The sequence below is a fragment of the Stenella coeruleoalba genome (genome assembly GCF_951394435.1).
Source record: "Stenella coeruleoalba genome assembly, chromosome: 13".
Taxonomy (NCBI): Eukaryota; Metazoa; Chordata; class Mammalia; order Artiodactyla; family Delphinidae; genus Stenella; species Stenella coeruleoalba.
Genome location: NC_137159.1, coordinates 11,447,321 through 11,474,202, shown reverse-complemented (window position 1 = coordinate 11,474,202; position 26,882 = coordinate 11,447,321).

The window sequence follows — 26,882 nt, the reverse complement described above, 5'->3', positions numbered from 1 at the left end:
CTCTGCAGCGCCAGGAGAGCCGCTGACTCTGAGCCCGCTGCTCACCAGGGCCAGGTCCACTGCCCTGAGGTCCTGGGGAAGGAACCTCTTCCAGGCAGTTGGCACCAGCGTCCTTTCTGTCTGAAGCAGGCAGGAAAGTCATCTCCCGGCTCCCTCATCAACTGGAAAAACACACCGGTTGCGGCCAAGTGAAACAAAATGCCCCTTCCTGCCTGGGAGTTCAACCCGCATCCCTCTGACAGCTGGCCGTGACGGAGGACCGCATCTCCTTCCAAACCCAGAACTGTTGTCTTTGGATCTCCCTCCAGCACCCCAATTCCAGGACTTGGGGCCTCCCAATGAAAGCGGCTGGTTACCGTGACCTCTTGAATCAATTCCTTGTGTCTCAAGAGCAAAGACCATGTTCAGGTCCCCAGCTGGAGCCCCGCTTCTTGGCCGTCTGTTTGTCGTTCATGCCACTGCTGCTTCCCTGGGGATTTGGAGAGGGTAATCTAGAAGAGGCAGCAGGGTATAAGGAACAGAAACAGTAATAATCCTGGAACGAGCTGGATCTAATTTTAAATCTGGGCTCTGCAATGTGCTGGTTGGGTGACCTGGGCAAATGCTAGCTCCCCTGGGTCAGGCCCGGTATAATTTCTTCAAGAGCCCTGCAGGTTCAGGATTTCAACCTACTTTCCACGGGGGGAGGTGGAAGGACTGCCAAGACCATCTGGCCAAGGTGAGACAGAGCAGGATTTGAACCTGGGCTGGTCTGGCCCCAGGGTCACCCTCTGTCCCCTACTCCACACTCCCTGCCACAGGCTGGGAATGCATCTGGGCCCCTGGCGTTCCCATAGGTCTCATAACTCTTCTTGTGGGTGAGGGTGAGGGGGGCTGAGGAGCCCTTCCCGCCCAGAGGAGCACGCATACTCCTTCTGTTCACGGTGTGGCATGTTTACTTCACCCTTCTCTTACAGTTAGATACCAAGATTGCTCCCAAGTTTTACTATCATAAATGAGACTGTGTAAAACATTTGGGGGTCATAAGTCTTTTCTACGTCTGTATTTCCTTATGAGCCATACCTAAAAGCTGAATTACTAGGTCACAGGGTATGAAAAACTTCGGGCTTTAGTACCTGATGTCAAATTGCTCTCAATAAGGGCTTTGGTGGTTTACACTCCCCTCACTCAGAGACTTTTTCCTTGTTACTGGAGGCTCTTTCTGAGTTAAGGTCAAGGCTGGTGTTTTGATATTTCGTTAATACCCAAAATACCCAGTGTGTGTGTGTGTGTGCGTGTGCGCGTGCGTGTGCGCGTGCGTGTGTGTGCGTGCGTGTGTGTGTGCGCGTGTGTGCGCGTGTGTGTGTTTGGGGGAGGAAGGGCTGCCAAATCATTGTCTATTAAAAAAGTAAGTCCTCAAAGTCACCCCTTCTGTCTTCCTGACCTGTTATTTAAATCCCTTAGTATACCGGCAATGCACAGAGAATATAAGGACATTAAAAAAAAAAAAAGAATCTTGTCTAGGATGGTGGGTTATGGGAGGTTTTCTCTTTCAGTCAAAATGCTTTTACAATGAAAATGGGAGGAGAGAGGAATCTCATCCTTAACCAGAATGTGAACCCAGCTCTCTTAGACGTTAGGCATATCAGGATAGACTATGCCTGTCGTTAGACATTTTAGGTGGAACATATGGAAGGAACGCCCTTTGTCCCACTTGGAATCCAAAGTCCAAACCTGGTCTGCCTGTCCTCTGGCACAGGCGGAGGGTGATTTATTTGCTCTAGCCCTCTGCCTTGAGCAGGTGCCTCTCAGCTGTCATGCCTCAGAGTGGCGTGGCCTGGAGCCAGCCCTCTGGAGCTGACCTGGGATTTACCCGAGAGGAAAGAGCAGGGCTCTCAGGCTGCTCAGGTGGGCTCCCCGAGGAGCACCATTGATCAAGCTCTGGCTGACCCTGCTGACTAGATGTGGGAAACAGCGGCGGCGTCTTTGAATGGAAAGATGAAGGATGACCGGTGAGGTCCTGTTACTCAAAGCCCTAGGGACGGGAGGCAATGGATTCCACCTGATCACCTTCAGATTCTGCGCTGCATTTATGCCATTACAAGGGGAGGGCGTCTACCACCTTCCACTTACTTCTTGTCTCCTCGGTTACTGGGAATGGTGATGCCAGGAGTCGACTCGGGAGGACTGGTCCCGAGACAGGGGCCCAGAGGCAAGCCCTTCTGGTGCTTGGGCCCGTACTCTATCTAACATGTGATCTGTGCACAGAGGACTTTCATGGTGTCCTAGTTTTCCTTTTAAAATCCATTTTATAGTAATAGAAATCTATTACTACTATACTATAATATATAACATTATATCCTATAATATGTAGTATATATTATATAATTATATATTATACTATATTATACTTATGTATTATAATATATAATACTTATATATAAGTATATATAATACTTAAAATATACATAATGTAATATATTATATAGTATAATATATATAAGTATATTATACTATATAATATATATAAAATACAATATCTTATATGTTATAGTATTATTAGTACAATACTATAATATACAACTAATATAATATAATAAGAGAAATAGCAATAGAAAAGAGTAAATGAGAATGAAAAGATCGTAATCTCTTCAATCAGAACAATACCATTAACATCTGTTACAGGTTGAATCATGTCCCCCACAAATTCATATGTTGAAGTCCTGGCCTCTAGTACTTCAGAATGTAACCCTATTTGGAGATAAAGTCTTTAAAGAGGTGATTAAGTTAAAATGAGACCCCTTAGGGTGAGCCCTAATCCAATCCGACTGCTGTCCTTCTAAGAAGAGGAAATTTGGACACACCAAGAGGCACCAGCGTGCACGCACAGAGGGATGGCCGGGTGAGGACACAGCAAGAAGATGGTCGTCTGCAAGCCAAGGAGAGGAGCCTCGGAGGAAACCAGTCGTGCTTACTCCCTGATCTCCGAAGTCCAGCCTCCGGAAACTGTGAGGAATAAATGTCTGCTGTTTAAGCCACCCTGTCCATGGCATTTTGTTACGGTGGCCACAACATCCCTCTCCATCTCACACACAGTTTAATAAAATTGGAGGCATTCTGCACATACAGTTTTAGACCACGCACTTAACCTCGCATTGTGGGCGTTTTCCAGTGTCCGCCGCTCCCTGTTCCCAGGAAGATAAGGTTCCATCCTTGGGTCTGGACATTCGAGATCGTGCGCAGATGGCCCTTCTGCGTAGCCACGTGACTTGCTGGCTGTTTCCCAGACTTGCTCCGCCTCTTCTGCTCTTGCCAACCCCACCCTCCCTACAAGTGCTTTCGCCTACAAGTCATTCTAGGCCTAGATCATACCTAGAGCTGTTTCACCATGCAGCCTGCTGGCCACACGAGGGCAGGGCACAAGTAAACCTACCTGTGTCCCTAGCACTTACCGTGGTCCCTCTAACATATATTGTTTTCCACCAACCTCAGATGAGAATACCTTTTTAAAAGGGAGGATTGAGAATTACGGGCAGAATTAAATTACTCATGGGTCCCTGTCTCCTGTTTCCATGGATGTTAGAGAAAGGATATATATTATGAACAAGTTGGGTTTATAATATAAATAGGAATGCAAGCTTGGTTATGCATGAGGAACAAAATCAATGTAATTCACTGTACTAACAGCATGAAAGGTTAAATTAACCAGATCATTTCAACAGATGCGAAAAGCATTGAACAAAATCTGATACCCATTCATGATAAAAAGACTCAGCAAACCAGGAACGGTAGGGAATTTCTTCAAAATGGTAAAAAGCATTTACAAAATTCCTACAGGCAGCATCAGACTTGGAGGTGAAAACCTGAATTAGTTCCTAGACCCACTTCTCCTCCGAGAAACCTTTCCTGACTCCCAACTAGGTCGAATGCCAGTTCCCTCCGGGCCACCCCCTCCTCCAAAGCAGTGATCACAATTGCAATTGAAAATGTTTGTGCCCCAGGGAGGTCCGTGTCTGTTTCCTGATCGAGGCACTAAGTTCTGTGTGTGAAAGCCTTCTGCTGGGTGCTGCCCCGTGTTGACGCGGGGCTGAATGAACCGCACAGTGAGGGATGGGCCGTCTGCTTGCACAGCGCTTCAGGTCTGGTGAGGGGGGAGGTTTCTCACAGAAGCACATTCGTACACATATAAACTCCACAGGAAAGACCAGTGTTTCTAGTTCATTCTGGGCCACTGCCCCATAGGGAATAGATGCTAGTGCTTTGTTCTTCTGACTTGCGAGAGTTTTAGGGCTGGAAGGGCTATGGAGGGTCAACCCCGACCCAAATGGTTAGAGGAGGTCACTAGGGTCGCGATCTGAAGTGTGCGCACCAAATGCACCTTGAACCCTAGTTTGGAGCTGACAGTAGTGAAAACTGCATAGGAATGAGGTCTGGGGGCTGCAGCCAGTTCCCATGTGGTGGCTCTTTGTAATCCTTGCCCCTGGGGAGACTAACACCTGCACACTTTGAAACGGCAGGAGGAGCATCGCAGCTCCCAGCATCCTGGGGCAAAACCCCTGCCCTGCAGGCTGCTGGCAGGCCTGCCTTTGCTCTGGTCATCAGAAGGCTGGCTTTGCTCTCTGGGGTCACCCGACCAGGAGGTAGGTCCTGGCCTAACCCCTTCTCCTGCCTGGAAGTGGACTTTCCCCTTCTTTCCAAGGACAGGTAGGCAGCTCCTTATGGATTAAGGCCTGTGGCGACAACTCCAGAATTCCTCCACCTGATGGCTGTTGGGAGGAGGAATGGCAGGTCTGGGAAGCTCTGCTGGCAAAGACTTTGTATGAGATTCCCAAGATAGCAGGGGTGGAGGGTCAAGGAGGAGAGCTGGGAGTGGCTGGGGAGAAGCCAAAGCCTGTGCACCCCAGCCTTTTGGAGACATGTGTCTCCCCCACTGGATAGGCTGGTTTCTGCACTGTTCCTCCTGAACTGTGTCTCATCCAACTGCTCCATATGGTCAAGGGAATGGAAGTGAGGAAAGAACAGGTGCATTTGATCCACCCAGCAATTGCGGATTTTCTAAAGGATACATAGTCCTCGTGTTTGTGGATTCAGCTGCCTCTTTCCTGAGCTCTGTAAAAGGATTATTATTTTGTTTAAAGGAACAATCGTGACTCTTATACAAATGGAAAAACACACCTCAAAGTTTGATTTAATTCATTAATTGGTGAGGAAACCGGTAAGATGTTACAACCAATCCAAAGGAGAAATGAAAATACCATCCATCGATAGGCAAGTGAGAATGCTGAAACGAATTCACAAATAGATGCAAAATTGATAATAACCACCACTGGATGGAGTTCATTTACGTGTATATAAACAAAAATGGTGTGCATTCCTACAATTTGCAGAGCTATAAAATAGGTTCAAGATGAGGACAAGCAGAGAGAGCCAGGAAGGGTACTCTAGATGGAACATGCAGTAATTTTTTCCACCCAATTTTAAAGCCTTCACAGATCTGGGCATGGATAGCAGCAGGAGACTTGGACATTTATTTCACCAAAACAAGGCAACTGAGGCAGGAGATGGGCTTCAGACAAATGATGACAAATCAAGGTACTAGACTCCCTGCCTGATATGTGCAGGTGAGGAAGAAGCAGAAGCTGGGAAGGAGAGAGGGAAATGGAATAAACAAACAAACAAACAAACAAAAAAGAGTCAAAAGAAAGCCTAAGAGAGGTGGGAGGGGAGCTCTGTTTGCTCATTCACTCCAACACTCATGTCCTCATCCTTCACTGGCAGGAGTACAAGCTCAGCCAGCTTCACATGACCCCCATCATGCAAATCTTAGTGGGAAAGACACAGTAAGGACGGGTTGAGTAATGGCCCCCCAACATTGTCCATGTCCTCAACTCCTGGAATATGTGACTTTTGCCATATATGTCAAAAGGGACTTGGCATGTGATTAAAAATTTTGAGATGGAGAGATTATTCTGGATGATCTGAATAGGCCTGATGTATCACAGGGGTCCTTATAAAAAGGAGGTAGGTGATCAGGATAGGAAAAGGCAAAGAAGTAGAGATTAGATGGATGCAGCTGCAAGCCAAGGGATGCTGGCAGCCTCTAGAAGCAGGAAGAGGCAAGAAAGGGATTCTCCTCTGGAGCCTCCAGAAGGAACTGTTAGGGAACCGTTGACCGAAACTGCCGCTTTGGCCAGGCATGATAATAACCACTTGCATGAGTTGTCTCACAACAGGATGTCCTGATGAGGAACATGGTGCAGCTGCTGAAAACTACCTGGGAGAATTTGGGAGGGGCCGAAAGGAGGGAGGAGATGCCAGCCCATAATATGTCCTGCCAACCTCCCAGAAACCATTGCTCTGGAAACCATCTTGACTGAGAGATGTGCACACCGCCAGGAAGGTCCTTGAATGGGACCAGATATGGGCACAAGCAAGATGATTGGCCAGAGACAACCTGTAAAGCTAACGCCACCACCATAAACCCTGAGACTGTGATCCACGTGGCAGAGCAGTTCCGGGTGCTCTCCGCCTGGGTCTCCCTTCCCAATAAAGTCTTTTGCTTTGTTAGTACGTGTGTCTCCTCAGGCAATTCATTTCTGAGTATTAGACAGGAGCCCACTCTCAGGCCCTGGAAGGGGTCCCCCTTCTGGTAAGAGAACCAGCCCTTCCAACACCTTGATTATAGCCCTGAAAGACCCGTTTTGGATTTCTGACCTCTAGAACTGTAAGAGGATAAATCTGTGTTGTTTTAAGTCCTTAAATTTATAGTAATTTGTTCCAACAGCAGCAGGAAACTAATTCACACTCTGAACAATTGCACTGTAGCATGATTGCAATGCAGAGTGTTTTGATGGGGAAACTGAGAGTCAGGGGAGCCAATGACAGGTGTCCTGGAGGAAGAGGTTTCCTGCTGAGACCTGGGGGCTTTGGAGGAAGTGGCTCACAGAGTGTCAGGCTTCTGGTGCTTCTGCGGGTACGGGGATGGTGTCGCACAGTGGACAAGATGAGGGAGGAATCCCGCAGGGGCCCTGTAGCAATGCTTTCTTACATATCACTCAGGGGTAGAGGGAGGTTGGTGGCAGGAGCCATTGAGGTGTGCTTGTGGTGTTTGTAAGGGGAGGTGCAGGCCTGAACCCGTGATGGGGTGACAGTGCAAAGGAGATGAATTCCTCCCAGGATGGAGCAGAGAGAGCTGTGAAGGCCAGGTTTTGAATCTGGTCACTCAGGATAGGCTCCCTGCCCCAGAGCAGGAACAAACCAACTATGCCTAAAAGAGGGTGTTTTCCAGCCTCGTTACATGCATTTAGAAACCCCAATACACGTGAATTCTCATCAGCCCAGAGAATTAAGCTAGCTTCACTCATTTGGAGAGAACCAGTCTGCTGCCTGCCCTACGCAGGCACTTTCTAAGCTCTTGTTATGCACCAGGGAGTCCTGGGACCTCAAAGATGTATAACCACCGAGACGCAGCCAACAAGAAGCCGGCCGTCTTGTATGTGAGCGTGTGTTACAGGAAAGAGGAACACAAAAGGTATGGGCCCAAGGCACAAGCAAGGGAGCTGTCACACACTTCTAGACGTGACAGCTCTTCTGCAGATGTTACCAGATGTTTCCTCATTGGTAGCTCATCCCCAGACCTTCAGTGAAGGTGGACACCATAGTGACTTAAAAAAATTAACATGTATTAACCCTCCACAGAATTCCACAAAGTGAGTTTATATCAATTTTGTTGAAATATTTTATTTCTGCTGATGTATTTAGTTCTGTTCAAAATCTGTCTACTCAGTACCCACTCTTTGGGCTAGATTCCAGGGAGGAGAGCTGTGTGTGGGACAGGGTACCCACCCTCGGGTGTTCAATCTTGGGAGGGAACAATGTCACGCATGGAACAAGTACACGCAGTGTGGGGCTGAACGTCCAGCACGAGTTACAGAGGATGGAGTGGGGAGGCCGGCTGCCCGGTCTCATCCAGCCAGGACTGGGTGTGCCGCTGCGTCTTGACAGGTGCGCAGCCTTTAGAGAGGCTTGGAGGCTTTCTGGTTGTGCGGCCGTTGTCAGTGACGTTTGGAGGCAGCTGTGCATTTGGGTTCGCTGGGCTGTTCGAAACAGACATCTCATTAAGGGGTGTAAGACTGGAGACATATACAGACAGAGATGACTTCTGCCTTGGAGACAGACAGCTGTCACCTTTGTCATCGGGGTCCAGGCAATGAATACCTACAACATATCTGAGCCTACAGGTGACATCACAAAACCAAGTCTAACGGAGGTCGAGGGCGTGGCAAAGCGCGCAGAGCTAAAGGATGAGAGAGAGAAAAGAGAAATGAACGAGGCAGGACCCAGGACTCAGGGGCTGGCTGGACGCGCAGCCTGCGCCTCTGCGTTCTTAGTCAAATTCAACATGGATCAGTGTAGAACACAACGTTTGATGCCTGCAAACGCTTGTCCTTTTTCTATAAAGGTTGGTATCTTTAAAACCATGTCTTGCTTTTCTAAAGAACAAAGCCTGAATTCCATGCACAGTGATGACTGTTTTGTCCATACTCCCTTCATGGTTAACAGCATTAAACGGCATTGTAAAAGAAACCGACACTTCCTTTTGCATGTATCAGTAATAAATTTTTCTTTGGCAAGTGGAGATGCAATTGAATACTATTTTCTTAACTCTCGGGCTGGAACAGACGCTCACATCAGGGAGAATCTCTGTTTGGCAGAGGCAGCCTTTCTTTTTATTCCCATATGGAAAGAGATGTAAACTGGGGGGAGCGTTTGCTTCTTCCTAGGTTTCTGTGGTCCACGGTTAACAGTCTCCTCAAGAGAATTTCAAATTCTCTTTCCAGTGAGCTGCAAAAGAACTTAAACCATTTATTTGTTCTGGTCCTGAAATCAGAGTTACTCGGTGAACTCCCAAAGAGTCCTAAACCACGAGAAGAAGTCAGTCTAAGGTAAAGTGACATGTTTAAAAGTTGCCGTAAATGCTGGCGACTGGACAGGTTGATAAATTTGAGCCGTTTCACAAGATCGGTTGGGTCAGTAATAAAAGACATGAACTTGAAGTATATTTCCTCTTGCCTTTCATGGCTATAAAGATCAATAAATTTTGTAAAATTTAAAGGTAAAGGGCGAAACATTTTGGATTTTATGTGAACGGCTTGCCTGGTGACAGTAACCGTGTTGTGGCCCTTAGAGGCGGAGATAATTTACGGTGGATGGTTTCTTGGCGTTTTCTATATGCATTTGAGGGGTAGTATTTAAAAATCACCCAGCACGTGGTTTCTGATAAGACGCATAACTCAGGGACTCAGAGTTGTTTTATAGGAAAAAGATGAACGCATATCATGTAGTCAGGATCTGGGCACGTCTCTCCTCCCTCGGGAATGACAGGGATGGAAAACTGGCTCCCGACAGGGAGTCATAAAGCGTGCCCGTGAAAGCTGAGTCCTGGACCCCAGCTCAGTGCTCCGAAATTCAGGGCTCTCCCAGGACTTCGGTGGCTTGAAGATGCCGGGACGGACGGGGCCAGGCTGGGGCAGGGAAGAGGCCCTTGCCTGAGAAAAGGGTGGTGGACCATGGGCTGCCACTGTTCCAGTGGGTGTGCTCTGTTCCCAATTCTGCCCCAGCCTGAAGCCTTGCTCTCTGATGCTTGGTTGGAGAAGACCACGGAGGGCCATGAAGATTTGCCCTTCATATGGAGGACCGTGTGTCCTGTTCGTGCGGGAAGCTCACTCTCTTGCTGAACGGGAGGGAGGGGCAGTGATCAGACCCAAACACTCTGGGTTTGCTCCCCACCTGGTTCTCAGGGGCTGGGTGAGCCTGGAGGCTGCTGTGTGCGGCACGTGACAGGGAGAGGGGCCTGCAGACCTCTGCAGCCTCTCTCACCAGGGGCTCATCCAGCACTTCCTGCGTGCCCGCTGGGTGCCAGGAGCTGGGGGTACTGCAGGGAGCAAGCCCGCCCCCTGCGGGAGCTCACTTCCTTGAGAAGTCAGCTATCCAATTAATTATGCAACTTTAAGTGGTATTTAATTCCAACGATGAAAGTATGAGAGTCGACAATGGAGAGACCCACCTGGTTAGACGGGGTTGGGGGTGACAGTCAGCGAGGACCTTCGGGAGGGAATGACATTTGATGTCTGGAGGAAGCTGCGGGAAACAGAGGAGGAGAAGGAATTGCAGGCAGAGTTAACAGTGCCCTGATGGGCCAGGGGAAGGAAGGGGTTTGGCACGCGGGGGAAGCTGAGGCAGGTGGGGATGGGCATGGTGCGGCAGCCGAGGGCTGTGGTATGAGGAACGCCAGGCCGCCAGCCAAGTATTTCAGCAGGACGGTGATGTGAATAGACTTGTGCTGTAAAACGGTCGCTTGGCTTCTGGATGGGGAAGAGATCGGGGTGGGGGGATGCCGAGTGGGGTGGCAGTAGTGAGACCAGTTGGGGCTACTGCAGTAGACCAGATGGGGGCGGTCACAGGGGCCCGGACTCAGAAGTCAGGCTTGCAGACGGAGAGGAGGGGACCAGTTCAAGGTGACTTCTGGTGACAGATGTGGTTAGTTCTTGATTGGTCAGTATCTCTATTCATTGCCTCCTCGTATCTTCCTTGCCCCCTGACCATCCCTTCTAATTTGTTCGGCTTCTGATTGTAACAAGGGAAATGGTCACACATCCCCAAGGGTGCGTGCCCTTTCACCTTCTCACATAGACCTGCACGATGACCCCATACATAGCACATCCTTGTGAGACCCGAGGTTGCCAATGAAGGTTTATTCCCTCTTGGGTTCCTGTATTAGTCAGGATGGACTAAGTGTTGCAGCAGTAAGCAATTTCCCCATAATCTCAGTAGCTTAACAGAACCAAGGCTGGTTGACTGGGAATGCTGTCTGTCCAACAGGTGGAGGGCTTTGATCCACACAATCACAGGGACCAAGGCTGGTAAGAGTGCCTCTGTCTTCAGGCTGAAAAACCTGGAACATGCAGCCTCCTTAGCCTCTGCAGCAAAGGAGGGAGACTGGAGGCTCACTTATGAGCTTCTCCCCCATGTGTCACTGCCACTCATATTTCATTGGCCTGAACTAGTCATCATGGCCCTGTCGTACAGCAAGGATGCCAGGAGATGCACGAAAGCCAACTGAAATAGTTGATGATCAGATGAGACATTCGGGGAGTATTTCTGTTTCTGTGACAAGCCCAGATTCAAGGCAGACGAGACCCAACCAGTGGGAATCGAGAGAGCTGGTGAAAAGACTCACAGCTTTACACATCACAGGAAAGGTTGTTCTATTACAGGGGGGCTAGTTTCCCACAGCCTGGAGAAAAATGCCCAGAACTCAAGTAAAGACCCCAAAGCTATTTCTCCTCTTGTATTTCTCCCCCTCCTCTTCCCCTCCTTCTCTTTTTTTGTTTCCTCCTTTTCCTTCTCCTTCTCTTTCTCCTTCTCCTTCTCCTTCTCTTTCTCCTTCTCCTTCTCCTTCTCCTCCTCCTCCCCCTCCCCTCCCCTCCCCCTCCTCCTCCTCCTTCTTCTCCTTCTCCTCCTTCTCCTTCTCCTTCTTCTTCTTCTTCTCCTCCTCCTCCTTTTTTTTCCTTAAAATCAACTCACAGTACTTAGTAATAGTTTAATCTGCTTAAGGCAGTATGTGATTTTTCCCCACACCAAAGCCATGTCTGATGGGGCCACAGCAGGTCTCTGCAGCCCAGGGTCTCCCTGGACCACTACCCACCCTTTCCCAAGCGTGGCACAGCCTGGTGTAGCCCTGCCCTTTGCCCTTCGCCATTGTGATCATCAGCCTTCAGATGGCCTCCAGCGATTCTTGACTCTGTTCTATTCCCTCTTGGGACTGACCTGTGTAACTAATCTTGTGGAACAGACAGAGTGTGACTCACAAGGCTAGGTCATACAAGACACAGTCCCTTCTGCCACATTCTCTTATGGGTGACTTGCTCTGGGGAAGCTGACCTCAGTCTTGTGACGCTTGGGCACTCGGGCAGCCCCCCATGGAGACGTCCACATGTGGAGAACTGAGGCCTTCCGCCCACAGCCAACACTAACTTGCTAGTCACATGCAGGAACCATGTTGCAAGTGGACCCACCGCCCTAGTCAAGCCTTCACATGACTGCAGCCCCTGCTGACGTCCACCTGCAATCTTAAGAGAGACCCTGAGCCATAAACATGCAGCTGAGCCACTCCTGCATTCCTGACTCACCAAAGCCACGTGAGAGAGTAAATGTTTGTTGCGGGAATTTATTATGCAGCAATAGAGAGCTAATAGACGGAGAATTCATCAGACCTCCCTTTATCCCCCTGAGCCCTTCTGCCACAGGGCACTCCCAGATTCACCAGCAGGGTGAACTGCTCCAGCCGTTGTGTTCCCATAGTTCAAGGCTTTTCCCTTGAGTTCTTAACTGTATTAAAGTTGTTTTTTTCCTTGCCATCCCTTTTCACTTGAGGATAAGCTCCTTGAGGCCAACGATTCGGTCTGGCTCAGCCTTGGAACCCTCAGGATCTGTGGCATATAATAGCATACACACACGACAGTAGTATGTAGTTTTACTTCAAGCAACATGGTTTTAAGAGCTTTACATATGTCAACACGTTTCATCCTCACATAACCTTACGATAGAAGCACTGTTGTCAGCCTCAGTTTTATACCTGAGGAAACCGAGGCACAGAGAGGTTAAGGGACATGCCCAGGGTTGCACAGCGTGTAAGTAGCAGAATCAGGATTGTGAACCCCAGTGGTCGGGCTCCAAACCCCTGCTCTTATCTTGCTCTTCCATCCAGTTTGGACAGTGTTTCTTGGAAGGGAATAAAAACATGTCAGGCAGGCCAAGGGCTTAAGGAACTAGGGCAAAAAAGATTTATTAGAGGGAGAGCAGTAAGCACAGTAAGTCAGGGAATGACAGGAAAAGACAAATGGACAAAGGTTAGACGGTCTGAGAAATAAAAAGAATGTTCCTGCCTGGCAGAATACTTCTTCCAAATTCTAGATTAGAAGCTCGATTTCAGTTTGGGATTAAATCTATGTAACTGCAGACAAGGGGTGAATCTTGTGGACTGTTAAGTCAGGGAAGTCTGAAATAAAACTAGCTCAGAGGAAGTCTTTAGTATTTCTGTTTGTTTTTATATCTATCTGGGACGAAAGCCTAGGTCATCCTAGCTCACGGCTTCCTTTAGGGCCCTTTCCAACTCCGTGTACCTGAGGAAGTGTGGAGAACAGACCAGCAGACATGGGACATCTCTGTGCTTCCTGCTAGGGGGTGCCGCAGGCCGTCGCTTTCTGGTGCATGGCTGCAACAGAGGGCAGGAAGGCAGCGCTAAGCAGGCACCAGGCGGGAGTTGAGGACGGCAGCGTCAGCAGGAGAACAGAAAACACCCGTCAGAAAAGCTGCCACGGGCCAAATAAGGTCCAAGACAGCCATGTGTGCATAGGCTAAATTCCTCCTGGCTTTGGTCCAGGCTATTAAAACAGAGCATGTGTTTGAAATATTTAGGAAGAAGCCTAATTGTCTTCACAGCCTATGAAGTGTGCTCTTGGGTAGAAGATCATTCTCATGGCAGGACGCTCTGTGGGGAAGCTTGTACAAGGGGAGGAATGTGTTTGTCTGCAGACGTCACCTGCTCCGGTGATGTCTGATGCACGGGAACATCCACGGAGGCCGTACCTGCCGCATCTGTCGCCTATGCATTGAACCACTCGCGCTAGGCTCTCAGTTTTTAAGCCATTAGTAGCAGCAAGGTTGGCCTGGACCACGTCGATGGTGGAGTAGGGGAGAGTGACCGGCTGACGACAGTGGGCAGAGGGAAGAAGAAGGCCTGTTTCCGGGCTGAGAGGGGAGCTGCTTGCTAAAGGGTACCCTGAGCAGGGGCTGCCTGCCTGCGTCTGCTGCGGCTCTGGTAGTCAACCCAAGCTTTGAACTGCCTCCAGGGACTGCTGTCCTCGTCTTTCACGTCATGACCCTCTTCAGCACGGTGTCATTAACAGCATCATCTCAGACTTTAGCAGAGGGTGGTTTACACTATGAGAGTACAAGGTACATAGAAAATGACAGGTGCACAGAGCACTTCATCAACCTCACTGCTTTTTTGCCCTTAGAACAGCACGTCCTGCCTTGGGCCACAGGCAATGTAGGCTGGCCTTGAGGAGCTGGGAAAGAAGAGCTGCCCCAGGCCTTTCTCGTGCCTTTCTTAAGGATACTGGTCATGACTCATCCACCACAGGGGGACCGATGGGGATTCCACCACGGGTCAGCGCTAGTCAGAGGTGCTTTTTCCAAAGAATGCTCTCTTTGTGTCCAACGGACAGTCTGAATTGTAGAGCTGACTGGGCTACCTCCTTTGTTTGTTTGTTTGTTTATTTGTTTGCTTTGGTTTTGGGTTTTTTTGGCCACACTGCGCGGCCTGTGGGATCTCAGTTCCCCGACCAGGGATTGAAGCCAGGCCCTTGGCTGTGAGAGCACGGAGTTTTAACCACTGGAATTCCCCTCCTTTGTGATGGCTGGAGGGACACCAGAGCCAGAGTGCGGCCTGGCCCTGCAAGCATCCATGGTGTGCGGGGTGTCATCTAAGTGGCTAGGAGCAGGTATGGGATGAGGAATTTGGAGGGTCTGGCCTGAGCCAGCACCCAGAGGCTCCGAGACAGGAGGTGATGGGGGGAGAAGAGGCTGAAAGGAGACAGCGGTAGAAAGGAGGTGTGTGTAGAGGGAAGGAGCGTGTGAGCGGGTTGAAAGGTCAGCACTCCAGGAACGTGAGGCACGAGAGCCCTGCCTTGGACCTGGTGACCTTGGGAAGCACAAGGTCTTCCTTGTGCTCCTCCCAAGCTCTTATCCCTGATACACGCTGTCTGAATCCCTAGGGTGCATATACACAGAGGGTTCCGGAAGGCAGAGTTTGCGGGTGTGGCCACAGTGTGTGGACGGGTCCCCTAGAAAGACGGGCTGCTGTCTGCGCTGCTGGACGCAGCAGCTGTTGGAGCCCCTTTAACTTTACGGGGGGAAGGGTGGGGACCTGGTCATAGGACCTGGGGAAGAGCTTGTGGCCTCTCAAAGCCTTTATTCCATGTCTTTGGCTTCTTATGAAACAGGCCTAATACCACCAGACTAAGGAGGTAAGGGGGTGGACGTAAGGAGGTAAGCAATCAGTCTGAAATTTGTAAACGTGGGTCAGGGCCGCAAAATGGAAATTCTTGTGTGAATATTTTTTTTGAGCCAGCACTTGAGGGACCTGATTTTCTTAGTAGAGTAATAACAAACATTTCCTTCATTAATGATGTGATGTAAATATTTTCTTCATGTGAAAGTCACTGAATTTACAATAAAATAAATACATTTAAATACCAACTTGTATTTTAGTAACTGACATTAGAAGGAAAAAGACCAAAGATCATGGCGGGACCCCTGTATTTGTTGTAGACTAGCTAAATCATCACCTGGGTGTTTCTGCTGTTGCTTGCAAACTGCTCCATGCACAAAGACACTATTTTAAAAATTCTCTCCATGGCTTTAAAATTCACAATTTTATCAACTTATTCTTATCAGTTACTGTAATACAATTTTTTGTCTAACCTCTACTTGTAGCATAAGTTTTGGAAACAAGATTGTTCTTAAATTTTACTCCCAAACTTGACAGTGTGACCTTGGGAAGCCTTGCTTTCTTCTTGAAGTTTTTGATGTTCTGTGTGCAAAGTGGGTATAACTGAGTCTTTCTCAGATCTGTCTTGAGGAATTAAAGAAATAACACATGCAGAAGCACTCAGATCAATTAAAAAGTCTCTATCTACCTTTGCTTCCACTTTATCTGATTACCTAGGTCAAAAGTTTACCTGACTCATGGAAAAAAAGAGACCCAGCTTTTCCAAGTGGGACAGATTACCTAGCTGTGCTTTGTATCTTGGGTCTATTCCTCATCATTTGGCTGTGTTCTGGGTGAGCACTGAAAGGGGTAGATAAATTAATGCAGGAGGGAAAAGAAAAAAGACTCACGCTTGGCAGGCACAAGGGCAGTGAGAGAATCCTGTGATTCTGGCCATACACTGGCTTAAAGACTACATTTCCCAGCTGCCTTTGCAGCTGGATGTGGCGAATGAGACATAAGAGGAAGTGTTGTATGGGGATTCTGGGTAGGTCCCTTAAGGGATTATAGTTTAGCTGGGTGGTACAATTTCCCTTTTGCCTTTCCTCTTTCCCCTTTCCCCTTTCTGGAATGTGGATAGGGTGACTGGAAACACAGGTGACTTTGGCTGACGAGGTCATGCACTGAGGATGGTAGAGCAGAAAGATGGAAGGAACTCATGTGCTCCTCCAGGTGAATCCAGGTATCCTGAGCCACAGGTGCCTCCACTTATTTTAGGCACAAAATAAGCATTGGTATCACACCATCTCCCAGGGGCTTCTCTAAGATGAGATAATGTGTATAAAATATTTAGGGTAACGGCAGGCCCACAGAAGTAGGTTTCAAGTGTTATTAAGGTGCTGTTCCCCAGCTGGGAAGAAGTTCAGTTTGGCTGGTTAGTCTCTGATGACCTTGTGGAGCTACTGTACTAGTCCTGGACCACCCACTTTCTGTCTTTGATGTGTGAGAATAAACCCTCCTCTCTTTGAGTTGCCATTATTTTGTGATCCTTCTTACCTATAGGCTGAATTTAATTCTTCATGAACATATCTGCCAAACTATTCTATCAGAGGTGACCACAGGAGCAAAGCAGACCTATTTACTACATTTCCCTTCCTCTCAGAGTCCCACCTAGGATGAACAAGGAATGTTGCTTTCCTTGTCTGTCATGGTTTAAGCGTTTTCATAGAGTTTGTGTGTTCCTAGTCCCAGAGTTTGTGTGTTCCTTCTCTGTTATTATAGGCAGAAACTACCTGGTTATCAGTGGCCGGAGTTGGAATGGCTGCTAACTCATATGGAGTCTTTGCACAAATCAGAAAAAGGTACCCCTTTCCTAAGACACCTCTCTGTCACTTGCAATAAAAATGTCTTCATGCAAATCGACGTTGCTTGTGATGAGAAGTAGTGTTGCACATGATGCTGCCTGTATCACCATTTGTAGGCCCCTTGAGCCTACAAATGGTGGATTTCTGCCCACCATGGGGTCAATGTTCAGGACAGCATGTGACCTTGAACTTCTTCTCCTAGGCCTTCCACCCATACCTAACACAGACCTTAGAACAGCCCAGCCAGGGGGCCAGGAGCAGAAAGGGGCCATGACTGTGTTGCATGGGGCAGAAGACAGGTTCTAGCAAGTCCTTGCTGATTAATGACTTTTTACATGAGCAGCTAATTTCTGTCCTAATCACTTGGACCAGTGAATTGGCAGAAGCACTGCTGTTACTCACATTCTGGCCCGTGTTTCAAGCTGCCTGGCAGGCTGAGGCTGTTGCTTGGCAGGCTGTGTGTGCACGGTTGGCTCCTGCAATCACCCCCTACCTTGGAGCTCTCTGGGAGTCCTGAGCTCCCTGCGTTCCCCATGTTGCTTTTGTTGTGAACAAGATAGATGGGGCTTACATAAATATAATCTCTGCAATGGAAAGAGAAAACCCAGGACTTGATTTTGTGCTTTTCAAATGATACGCAGTCCAGGTTTCCAGTGCTGGCTTTAGAATAATCCCCCTTTCCCTCTTTAGCAATTTCCCACACCTCTGCCTGCCCACCCACAGGGGATTGAAGGAAATGGGGGAAAATGGCCAAAGCCCCAGAAGGAAAGGTGCCAGAGCTGTGAGATAGCTGCTGTCGACTTTATAGGCTGGCCAATGTGGGTCTGAAGAAATATGATCTGACACAGAAAGGACTCATGTGACTTCAGAAATCACCAAGTTTGTTGCGAGAAAGTCACTTGCCCTAAAAAAATGTTGCGTTCCTTGTCTGTCATGGTTTAAGCGTTTTCATTTTATTCTCTGTTTTATTTTAAAAATATGTTTTTAGTAGTTTCAACTTGTTTTGCGAACAAAGAATATGACAGGACAACATAAGTTCTTTTGAAATTGCACAATGAATCTTGGTAGCAAGTTGCCCATTCTGAAGGATATATGTCTTAGGTTGCTACTACACGGAACTGTCCCCTGGTGAATTTATTTAGATCCTTTATTCTTGTTTTTCCTGGTCCCATCTTATTGGTAGATTATTTGAAAGCTGTGGTTTGTCTGTTAGGTTTTTTAAAAGGCAGCAGCCAGTAGGCCAAAGGTAAATCTTCTTTATAACTTGATGCATCTAAGATATTATTATAAAGTAAGGGAATTAAAACATTATTTACAACACAACTGTATACAATAAAATAAATGCTGTTTTTTTCAAAGCAGCTTCCTAGGGGACGTAGACTTATTCTAACCAAGCCCCCAACGGGCCTAGTTCAGAATTGATCTGGAACTTTCTTCCCTAAATTCCCCCAGAACCCCAGGATGGCTCACAAGAACACCAACTGGCCGGGGTAGAGATGCATCTTATTTCTGGTGCCCTTTTGGCTCTCCACTTGACTTCAAATGACTTCAGACTGTTTCCAGAAAGCTAACCTGCCCTCAGAGGACAATTTGCAACAATTTAGAATTCTCATCAGAGAGGCCACAGTTCTGAGGGACCTCCCAAAGTGTAGTTTGAAGAGTGTTTTGAGTGAGGAAGCTTCATTTGGTTGAGCATGTGACCTTCCATGGAGAGGACGTTGATGGGAAATAGTCACTGATAATACGAATTCAGATGTCTTTTCAAAGAGCAGTTTTGAACAGTGCATCTGATCTGATTCTAACCATGGTCTGTCCTCCCATCGCAAGTGGGAAGAACAGAATTGACCCTCCCTGACCGTAAGAATTAGACTGAAAAAGGGAGCTTTCATTCCCATCCATTTAATCTAAGTGAAAGTTGAGTCATAGCTGAAAAAGGAATGTCAAACTTTGGTCAATACTAAAGCCTTCTTATGAATCACATGCTTTTAAATATTTTGATTAATAGAGGGAAAATGAATCACATAGTGAAAGAATTGTATTTTCATTAAAATGCACACATGTAAAAATTAAAGGACAGGGGAGAGGAAATAGCCCAAGACTTTCCGAGTTGATCCAATCAAAACAATGGAGTCAAAAGATGCTCAACACTGCTAATTATTAGAGAAATGCAAATCAAAACTACAATGAGGTACCACCTCACATCAGTCAGAATGGAGAAAAGGGAACTCTCTGACACTGTTGGTGGGAATGTAAATTGGTACAGCCACCATGGAGAATGGTATGGAGGTTCCTCAAAAAACTAAAAATAGAGCTACCACATGATCCTGCAATCCCACTCCTGGGCATATATCCAGACAAAACTGTAATTCCAAAAGATGCATGGACCCCAGTGTTCATTGCAGCACTATTCACAATAGCCAAGACAACCTAAATGTCCATCAAGAGATGAATGGATAAAGATGTGGTACATATATACAATGGAATACTACTCAGCCATAAAAAAGAATGAAATAATGCCATTTGCAGCAACATGGATGGACCTAGAGATTATCATACTAAGTGAAGTAAGTCAGAAAGAGAAAGACAAATACCATATGATATCACTTATATGTGGAATCTAAAATATGACACAAATGAACATACATAGGAAGCAGAAACTGACTCACAGAGATAGAGAACAGATTTGTGGTGGCCAAGGTGAGGAGGAGGGAAGAATTAGGAGTTTAGAATTAGCAGATGCAAACTATTATATATAGAATGGATAAACAGAAAGGTCCTACTCTATAACACAGGGAACTATCCTGGGATAAACTGTAATGGAAAAGAATATGAAAAAGAATGTATATATATATGTATATATGTATAACTGAATCATTTTGCTGTACAGTAGAAATTAACACAACACTGTAAATTGACTATACTTCAATGAAATAAAAAAACAGAAAAAAACCAAAAAAAACAATGCAGTAGTTTGAGGCCCTTCTGGCAATCGGCGTGTGCTGTGGTGTCTCAGCTGAGGTCCATGGACTTAGGGGTCTCTATTTGTAAGAACAAGCAAAGACAAGAAATCGGGAATCAGTCAAATGCTCGGGCCTACCAGAGACCCGGAGCAAGAGGGATGGGTGCCTTAGCCACGTCCATCTGTCCATCCATCCGATGGTCATGACGCTTTCAGGAGCCCTCTCTCTGTTCTGTTGGCTGGGGGCTACAGTGAGCAGCCCAGTTTCACCTGTTTTCAGTGCCCCTCTTAGATCCGTGGGTAGGACTCAGAGAAATGCCTCCTGAGAGAATGAGTCCAGGTGATGCAAATATTAAGAAAGGCAACAAAACCTCTTTACCCTTCACCTCTGGAGTCCTGGGGTGCAGCCTGCACAGTTGCTCATGTCCTGGGCTCAGAAGAGCCCATGCGCGGTTCAACGCTCTGCTCTCGCTGTCTTGAACTCCTGAGTCCAGGCATATCTCATTTGAAACCAATTGAAGGTTTGTGGCAACCCTGTGTTGAGCAAATCTATGGGCTCAATTTTTCCAACAGCCTTTGCTCGCTTTGTGTCTCTGTGTCATACTTCAGTCATTCCCACAATATTTCAAACCTTTTCATTAGTATACTATTTGCGATGGTGACTGTGATCAGTGACCTCTGATGTTACTAGTACAAAAAGATGATGATCTGCCGAAGTCACAGGTGATGGTCAGCATTTTTTAGCAAAAAAGTACTTTTTATTGTTATGTATATGTATTTTTAACATAATGCTATTGCACAGTTAATAAACTACAGTAAAGTGTAAACATAACTTTTATATGCATTAGGAAACCAAAAAAAATTTGTGTGACTCGCTTTATTGCAATATCCAACTTATCGCGGTGGTCTGGAAGCGAGCCCACAATATCTCCAAGGCGTGTCTGTGGTTTTTGAAGAAGGGGCCCCGGTTTTCATCTGCACTGCAAATTATGTAATTTATCCTGGTCATCAGTCACCTCCCAAATAACAATTTGCTGGTGCCTGCTTGGTCTAAAAGAGATCACGTGCCTTCAGAAAAGCTGTTCTAGTCTGTCATAGTTAAACATTCAGTTCAAGGGTTATTTACAGTATGTTTCAGCCACGTGAGGACTCTTGGTAGATAAACTTGAGAAGGCGTGTTACAGATACCAGCAAGCGTGGGGAGGCCGTGCAGGTCACCCTCAGATAATGGAAATGGCAGGAGGACCATCTTTTTGTCAACCTCTCATTTCTACCAGGAGCTAATGACACGACTACAGACAGGCCAGCTGTCCCCAGATGGTCATTTACAAACCTGCTGTGAGTCTGAAAGTCAAGAAGCCGCCCTCGAACCGTGGACACATTGACGGTTGTCAGTGATCTGTTGAGCTGAGTGCCGTCTCTCTGATCATTGAACTCAACTGCCTTGCAGCGCTCAAGGTTGTAGGTTTTCATTTCCCCTCTTTTCTTTTTCTTTCTTTTTTTTTTTTTGTGGTATGCAGGCCTCTCACTGTTGTGGTCTCTCCCGTTGCGGAGCGCAGGCTCCGGACGTGCAGGCCCAGAGGCCATGGCTCACGGGCCCAGCCGCTCTGCAGCATGTGGGATCTTCCCAGACCGGGGCACGAGCCCATGTCCCCTACATCGGCAGGCGGACTCTCAACCACTGCGCCACCAGGGAAGCCCTCCCCTCTTTTCTTAAAATTAAAATATGCCACCACCTGGTGACAGGGGAGCCTTGCTCAGGTGGCCTCTTCTGAAGTCGAAGGCCAGCCTTTTCCCTCCATCCACTGAGACAGCATCCAGGGGGTGTGGGCTTGGCTGACAGCCCCCCAGGGTTCCTCCTCACTCACCTCAGCTTCCTCATGGGTCCCCAGGCACCCCAGGCCTGGTCTGTACCAGCACAGTGACCGCTGAACACCGTCCCAGGCTTTCCTGGGTATCTTTCTTATTTTTAATTAAAAAAAAAAATATAGCAGCTTTGTTTGTTTGTTTATTTATTTATTGGCCGCACACATGTGGGATCTTAGTTCCCTGACCAGGGATGGAACCCGTGCCCCCTGCAGTGGAAGCGTGGAGTCTTAACCACTAGATGGCCAGGGAAGTCCCCTACTCGGTATCTTTCTAACTCTCCTCACCAGGCTCCCCAGTTCTGTCGTCTCTCTTTCTGCCTCTGCTGTGATCCCCCTGGTTCCTGCGGTCAGCATGGGGCAGAGATTTGGAACTGGAGCCTTTAGACCCGTTCGAGACCAAGCTCTGCTGTTCAAAAGCTGTGTGATACTGGGCAAGTAACTTAACTTCTCTGTGTCTCTCTTTCCCAACTTATAAATAGGGAGGATAACTGTGTTGACCTCACTGAGCTGGTTAATCTCTGTGAAGTGCTTTAGGGCAGTGCCTGGCCCGTGGCAGGTTTAGAGGATGGGTGTCGTCTCTGACTTTCCCATGTAGAAACCAGGCCCAAGTCGGGTACCCAGTAGGGTAGCACGGTGCCCAGCCCAGCCACAGGCAGCCCACATTTCAACAGAAGGCATCCTGAGACGGCCCAGGGTGGACCTGAGTGCTCCTGCCAACGGCTTTTGTCCCTCGGGTGGTCTGCAGACGCCTTTGCTGTGGACGTGGAGCTGAGGAAACAAAGCCTGGATCCTTATCAGCAGCTTGGAATGAGCAGAGGTGTGAATGGAGCGAGGCCCTGTGTTTACAGAATGTGTAAGTAGAGAGAGAGCATTTGGGGTGTTTGAGGAAAGGGCCGATTGGGTTGTCAAAAAGGTTTCTGAAACTTAGAATATTTTTGAAGAAATCAATTGTAATGCTCTTTAATTTATATGCAGCTCATCTCAGAAATAATTATTAAATTATAATAACAACAATGATAATATGACTACTACTAATAGTAACAAAGCACGTTTATTAGATGTTGGCAAAGTGCCAGGCCCTGGACACACAATTTCTCATTTGACCCTCAAAAAACCTCCGTGGAAATCAATTAATATGTTGTAGAATTAGAAGTCCTAAAATAACTGTACGTTTTATTTAATAGCAGCAGTAATATGATCAGTGTATATACTTTTCTGAATAATGAAATACACAGTTATAAACGGTACACAAACATAAATGTGTTAGGGAAACTCATCGGAGCTTGTTGGCATGATAGTGTGTGTTACAGTATCCTATGTTGACATCCCTGACTGACACAGGAGGACATGGGATCCTGGGAGCTGCGTGTCATTTCCCAGATCACTGCCCCTGAAAGGAGGCTGCCTGACTCCAGGCTCCCAGCCTTTCCGAGACCTCCTGCCTCTCTCTCTGCTCACCGATTCTATGAGAAGCTAAAGTGACTTAATAGCAGCTGTTCATCACCTCTCAAGTGCTTGAAAATAGTTCTCATAAGCAAGGAATGCTTTTTCCCCCAAACTATAGTGTGAAAAAAAAAACCTCCCCTGATTTCCCCACGTCTTTGGATGGGGTCCGTGGTCATGCACACACATCATTTCACGCATGTTGAAAGGAAAAGCAGTTGTCAGTGTTGGTTGTTCTTGGAGATTAAAATCATAGAAAAAGAGGACTTTGCATTTAGACAGCAAGAGTTCCAGAAATGATTTAGCATTGTGTCACCTTACAGATGGCGACCAGTTCCCCGGGGCAGCTGGTGAGTCTCTCCACAGTCTTCTGCCCACGTCCCCCCCCCCAAGCTGCTGTGTCCTTGCTGGGTTCTCATCAATCCTAGGTCTGGCTGGTGCAATGCCGGGAAGGGCACGTCGGTGGCATAGAGGCTATGTAGGCTGAGTTGGACGGAATAGCAGCCTCACAACCCCCTCTCAGGCTCCATCCAACCTGCTTCAGGTCAAACCTGCCTGAACTTTCTGAATCACCTGGAAAAGTGCTATCCAGGCCCGGACAGCTCACTTTACACCCAGCAAATGGGAGGAGTCAGGAGAAGAGCTGTCTCCTTTGAGGCTCCTGCCCTCCAAACACACCCTTGTCTTCTACGTCCTTCAGAGCTCCAATGCTGCTTCTTCCAGGGAGCATCTCCTGATTCCCCATCACCACCACAGGGCTGGATACCTCTCTGTGCCCCTTTGGTCCCACTGCACAACTGACCCCTGTTCTCACCGTATTGGATTGAAATTCCTGGTCCTGTGGCTGGCCCCTCGTTTCTCCTAGTTGGGGAGAACAGGGTCTTAACTGCCTTTGCATTTCTAGCTCATAAGAGGGGCAGTTATTCATCATTGCTTTCTTACCCTGCTTAGCTTAGTCTTCCTTAGTAGACGGAACTCTGTCCTGCTAGTTCCCTAGTCTGGAAGTCATGGGCAATGGAGTCAGTCTTTGGCATTTTGACAAGAGATGACCTTTGTGACTTCATGCCCTAGCCACGGTCCCCTTCTGGATCTGTCCCAGTGGGCGTCATGACACCGTGTCATCTCAGGAAAAAGTTATTGTACCTTACTGAATCTGTAACCCACATGACTCAATTTCTCCCTCTTCCTCTCCTCCCTTCTTCCTATTCATGTTTTCTTTTCTTACTATAACCTTAAAAAAACCCTCCTCATTATTTGTTATTAATTGCATTTATATCCTAGTTTGTCCATGTTATTATTATTTTTTGCCATGAAAAAGTTGTTGTTATCGTTTTGAAATGTAGTTGAACTGTTAACTTTTTTACAGTTTCTGAATTTTGAATCATAATTAGAAGCAACAGGATTGTAGAATTAATTTTTTTCTACAAGATACATATGGAAATCAGTTTCTTACACGCTAAGCAATCTGTACAAGTCCTCTTGGAATTCATTAGGTTGGATTTTGACCTTTTCTTTTGAGTCAGGTCATTATTTGCAAACCCTCTGCATTCAACGACATCACAAATGTGCATGATACGTTAAAGATGGGTCTAGCGCCCTTCAGCTAAGAGGAAGTGCACCGAGAGATCATAAGACATTTATCAAGTGTTATATCACTAGTTGAGTGGCGGTTAACCCCACCACTTTTCTCTGACTAGTATGATTTCCCACATAGGGAGTTTCTTCACTTGCGTTTGACTTCCTATGTGGGCTTGTACTGCATAGTCTGTCTCTCTGCATCAGACCCAGGGGATCCAAAGCTCCAAGTAGGGTGCTGGCTCATGCTTTGTGTTTAAGAAACATTAGTTGAATCTCCAACTGCAAAGGTATGGACCTTCCAGGTGCCTTTCCATCTGCATCCCTGATGACATACTTTATCATTGAGTCGGCATCCATACGTTTCCAGGGTCCCTTGAAAAGCTGCACATGTGGTTTATAGGGTGTCAACTTAGAACGCAGTTGTGTGGAAAGTTCTACTGCAGCGTATTGGAGAGCCACTTGACGGTTCACGATGACTTTTTATTTTCAGCACCTCATGTTTTGGTCCTGACTTTAGAAATGAGGAAGCTGAGCCTCATATATAATAAGTGACTTGTCCAAGATGACCCTATTGCTATTCTAGCTTCTATAGTGTATCTGGCACATGCTGTGTCCTCAATGAAGAGCGTCTGAGGTGACATGACTTTCCCAACTCCCATTCCAGTGCCCACATCACTATCCCATGACAGGCATGATCTGAGACGGTGGTTACTGGCTGGTTTTCCTTCCAAGGTCCTCTATATCAGAGGTCCGCGGCCTCTTAGGAACCGGGCTGCACAGTAGGAGGTGAGCAGCGGGCGAGTGAGCGAAGCTTCATCTGATTTGCAGCCGCTCCCCATCACTCGCATTACTGCCTGAGCTCTACCTCTTGTCAGATCAGCGGCGGCATTGGATTCTCATAGGAGCGCGAACCCTACCGTGAACTGCGCATGCGAGGGATCTAGGTTGCGCGCTCCTTATGAGAATCTAATGCCTGGCGATCTGCGGTGGAGCTGAGGCGGTGATGCTAGCGCCGGGGAGCGGCTGCAAATACAGGTTATCATTAGCAGAGAGGTTTGACTGCACAGAGACCATGATAAATCAACTGCTTGCAGACTCACATCAAAACCCTATCAGTGAGTGGCAAGTGGAAACAAGCTCGGGGCTCCCACCAATTCTGCATCATGGTGAGTTGTATAATTATTTCGTTATATATTACAATGTAATAATAATAGAAATAAAGTGCACAATAAATGTAATGCGAGTGAATCATCCAGAAACCATCTCCCTACCGTGGTCCGTGGAAAAATTGTCTTCCATGAAACCGGTCCCTGGTGCCAGAAAGGTTGGGAACTGCCGCTCTACATGGGCAGTCAGGAAGGCAGGTATCATTCATGCTAACCCCTGCCCTTGTGTCCCACTCTCCCCTGGTGAGAAAGCCTCATTTTCCCAACATTCACCATTGGAAAAGTGTATGATAATAATAATAACCACCAAACATTGAGGGCATACAATATGCCAGTTAATGTGCTATGTATTTAATTCTCACCCAAGCCTTCTTTTTTTTCTCCTTTTCTTTTTTTTTAATTATTAATTTTTATTGGAGTACAGCTGCTTTACAATGTTGTGTTAGTTTCTGCTATACAGCAAAGTGAATCAGCTATACGTATACCTATATCTCCTCTTTTTTGGATTTCCTTCCCATTTAGGTCATCACAGAGCACTGAGCAGAGTTCCCTGTGCTATACAACGGGTTCTCATTAGTTACCTATTTTATACATAGTATCAATAGTGTATATATGACAATCCCAATCTCCCAATTCATCCCGCCCACCCCTCCCCCCTTTCACCCAACCCTGCTTAGGTTAGTATTATTACCCTTACTTTATAGAGATGGAAATTGCGCTCAGAGAGGTGATAGAACTAGTTCAAGGCCAGACAAAGGAAAGGCTTGAGCCAGGTGGAGACATAGGTCTGTAACGGCCCCAACACTTTACCCATCGGACTTGGAATTTCCAAACACATTTTTGTTTTTCGATCTTCAGGCACGGAAGTCCTCATTTGACAGGAGGCCGTGTTCCTTTACATTGTGGGAAATGCAATGACCATGAATCACCGTTGGCGGAGAGGGGGGCTCTGATCCCTCCCTCCCGGCC